The sequence below is a fragment of the Propithecus coquereli genome, unplaced genomic scaffold, assembly GCF_000956105.1.
Source record: "Propithecus coquereli isolate 6110/MARCELLA unplaced genomic scaffold, Pcoq_1.0 Scaffold138, whole genome shotgun sequence".
Classification (NCBI taxonomy): Eukaryota; Metazoa; Chordata; class Mammalia; order Primates; family Indriidae; genus Propithecus; species Propithecus coquereli.
In genome coordinates this window covers 3,448,191-3,452,315 of record NW_012138080.1, presented here as the reverse complement: position 1 = coordinate 3,452,315, position 4,125 = coordinate 3,448,191, and the positions used below count along the sequence as shown (strand labels likewise).

The window sequence follows — 4,125 nt, the reverse complement described above, 5'->3', positions numbered from 1 at the left end:
TTATATATTTTTTCTTTTTAACTATTTTGTAGTCAAGTACATTAATAATTTTTTTGTGTTGAAATTTTGTTTTCTTGAAATAAACATTTTTCATTCTCATTTTATTTGAATAAAAATTTGACTTTATTTAGGACATTTACATACATATATATGTTTGGTTTATGTATTAAACTATGCAGTTATGGCCAGGTGTGGTGGCTCACGCCTGTAATCCTAGCACTCTGGGAGGCCGAGGTGGGAGGATCGCTCGAGGTCAGGAGTTTGAGACCAGCCTGAGTAAGAGCGAGACCTCGTCTCTACTAAAAACAGAAAGAAATTAGCTGAACAACTAAAAATATATAGAAAAAATTAGCTGGGCATGGTGGCGCATGCCTGTAGTCCCAGCTACCCAGGAGGCTGAGGCAGGAGGATCACTTGAGCCCAGGAATTTGAGGTTGCTGTGAGCTAGGCTGATGCCAAGGCACTCTAGCCTGGGCAACAGAGCGAGACTCTGTCTCAAAAAAAAAAAAAAAACTATGCAGGTAGATTTTGTATTAGGTTATGTAAGCCTTGTGGAATGAATTCTGAGGCTTTCTATCTTGTGCTTGGAAATGTTTAACAACAAAGCAATAATCTTTCTGTTTCTCGAAATTTTGGTAAAATTCACTTATAAAACCCCTTTAGAGGGTACTAAAGGTAAATCTTTATCACTTTTTCAATTTCTTCTATTGTAGATTATTGACCTGTTTTTTCCCCTTCTTGAGTCAACTTTTAATTAATTAAATATTAGTTATGTATGTAAATATTAATTAATTAATTTTATTCAAAATTGTCTATTTTATCTAGATCGGTAGTTCTCCGAGTGTGATCTAGGAATCCCTAAGAGTCAAAAGTATTAATATTTTTATAATATATAATAATTTGCTTTCTTCATTCTCATTTTTTCAAAAGTATACAGTAGAGTTTCCCCAAGGCTACGTGGTATGTACTATTCAGCAAATGAATGTAGAGGCATATATAAAAATCCAGCTATCTTCTATTAAGACATATATTAAAGAGATTTGCAAATATGTACCACAATGCCACTCTTTTCATTAAATTATTTTGTTTGAAAAATATATTTTCCCCAAAAAAATTATGTATGGTAACATGTAATGGATTTATTGCTTTCTTATTAATTTTAAATGAATTAATAATATTTTTAAAATACATAGTTTAATTGATAATATAGTAAGTATTGATAGCTACAACCAGCATAAACAAAAGCTGTTGGGGGTCCTCAAAAACTTTTAAGAATATACCACGTTGTTTAACCAGAATGTTTGAGAGCCACTGATCTAGATACAACAATTTAATTTTTTTGAAGGTGTGTGTAGGTACTCATCTTCTATAGTTCCTTAAATCTTCTCCTTCTTCTTTTTTTTTTTTTTAATAGAGACAAGGTCTTCCTTTGTCACCTAAGTTCTTGGAGTGCAGTGCACTCACTGCAGCCTTGAACTCCTGGGCTCACGTGATCCTCCTGCCTCAGCCTCCCAGGCAGCTGGGACTATAGGCGTGTGCTACTCTGCCTGGCTAATTTATTTTTACTTTTTGTAGAGATGGAGTCTCGCTGTTGCCCAGGCTGGTCTTGAACTCCTGGCCTCAAGCAATATTCCCATCTCGGCCTCCCAAAATGCTGGAATTACAGGTGTGAGCCACCATACCTGGCCTCTTTAATTTTTCTTTGAATAGAATATTCTACCATACATACAAATATGTTTATGTCTATATGTACAACTACATATGTGCATGCATCTTTGTTTTTACACATTTTTGTGTGTCTCTGTTCATATGTGCTTGTGAGCAAAATTGCAACTTGGATGGAAGCATTGGCCTACTTGGTGTTTTGGGTCCTCCTTGTGGCTGATTTTGTTCATAGACCAAGTTTATAGAAGTGGTTTAGATATGTGAGCTAGCAGACTTCTGATGATAGCCCTGGTTGAAAGGCACAGAGTTCCCTAGCCCTGGGCAGGAAGAATTGGAGGCTCCTTGAGGGAAGTTGCTGTTATAGGCCAGCCTCATTGTCTGATGGTTGCACTGGATTTCTTGAAACCCGTGTTGCGCTCAAGACAGGAATTCAGAAGTGTCCTTAGACTAGGGCTTCACTGTACAAAGTCCTGACCACTGTGAATGTTTCAGTGAGGATGCTGGTTCTCTAAAATCAGATTCAAGGAGGAAATACATTTGTACTTCTCAGCCACATCCAGTTGCCAACAGATGTTTATTGGTTTTTTGCCTCACTGATGTTAACTCTAGAGTTACCTGAAATTCAGTTGCCAAGTTATCTCTCATTGTTACATGACACTAAGGGATAAGACTGAGCCCTATCTGTCTTTATTTATTTTATCTATCGTAGAGTCTTTCATTCATTGCAGCTGTTCTGTCTTTTCTGCTCCCCCTCCCTGCCTCTACTCCTATTCCACCCCACTTGTACAGTTTCGTCTTGTGGTTATTTCCAATCAAATCCTTCAGAGCTAAGCAAACATCAGCACCTACAGTGTTGACAGATGCAATGGAAAATTCCTTAAAACTTACGATATAGAAATAGCAATTCTGGGAACTGGGTTAATAGAGCTGTATAACCTAGTTGGCCCTGTGGATTCATTGTATTTTTGCTGATCTGCCCTTGCTTTTCCCCTCTCACATTGTCCAAAAAGAAAATGTTCAATCTTTTTAGTGCTATCTGAAGGTTTTTATTGCCAAAGTAGTGGGAAAACCTAGAGTTAAGAGGTCTATTCTTACCTCTCACTTCATTTTCTTCTTACTCAACTGTGTAGGGTAAGATAATTATAGGGGATTTTGGTGGGTTCTTAAACATGGTTGATATGAGTTTATTCATCAGAGTAGACACCCAGATTCAGTCTGTTGCAGTCTTTTCACCGCAGGGTCTGACAGCTGAGACTCTGGGGAAAAGAAGAGAGTAGGATTGAAGCAGGGAGGTGGTGGGGGTGAGGAGACAGTGGTGGAGTCAGTGCAGTGATAGGGTCAAGCAGTGGTGAGAGAAGCACGGTCTCCCTTCCTCTCTTACCTTCCTCTTTCAGCCACCATGCCTGAGATACAAGGTGAGGAGCAGGCCTGGTGAGGCAGAAGTTTAATGTTATAGCAGGCTAGGGGTGGGGAAGAGAAGAAGACAGAAATCTTAAGCAGTTGTTCTGGGTAGAGAAAAGGAAGAGAAGTTTCTCTTATTACTAACTTCCTTATTGAGCCCAGTTCCCAACTGGCTATTTGCATGCAAGAAAAAAATACATAAATGTGTATATGTATGTGTGTGTATGTTGGGAGAAGATTTGGGAGCAGGGGGTACTGCTAAATGCCTCCAGCTGCCCACACGATAGTCATTTCCATATTGGTACAAGTCCATGTTTCTATTATCTTTGTTATTGTGAATGAGTCCAAGAGATATGTAGGATTCAAAAAACTTTAAAGTCTGAGAGGCCTTGGTGGCAATTTAGAAACCTCAACATCATTGCCAATCCCCAAGTCTTGCCCATCTGTGTCCTTATTATCTCAAGTTGCCTACTTCTCTTCATCCCTACCAGCACTGCCATAATAGATTATTTCTTACTTGAATTACTGCATTAGTTTATCAAATGTCTTCATTTTCTTTAGTTCCTTAAGGACTTTGCTTTGCTTAAAATCCTTCTGTGGCACCATATTGCCTGAAGGCAACATTAAGCCCCTATGGGTGCACTATGGGTGCACTAGTCCTATGATCTAAGTCCTGCATCCTCCTTTGCATTCCCCAGCCACACATCCTTAGCTCTTTAGGGACCACTGACTTACAGTTCCCAGAACCTTCCAAGTGCTCTCTGGCCTTTGTATCTTAGGGTTTCCTCTGTTTGGAACATACTTTCCCCATTTCTTTACCTAGTTAATTCTAAGTAACTGATCCTTCAAAACAAGATTGTTGGGTTTTTTTGTTTTTTGTTTTTTGAGACAGAGTCTCACTCTGTTGCCCAGGCTAGAGTTCCGTGGCATCAGCCTAGCTCACAGCAACCTCAAACTCCTGGGTTCAAATGATCCTCTTGCCTCAGCCTCCTGAGTAGCTGGGACTACAGGCGTGCACCACCACACCCGGCTAATTTTTACTATTTTTAATAGAGACGG

The 4,125-nt window shown here is 39.2% G+C and overlaps 1 protein-coding gene across 1 annotated transcript in view; it reads left to right on the top strand.

The window, feature by feature from the left end:
* Positions 1 to 4,125, top strand: part of PUS10 (pseudouridylate synthase 10) — a 78,800-nt gene that overhangs the window by 31,402 nt on the left and 43,273 nt on the right. The window lies entirely within an intron of this gene.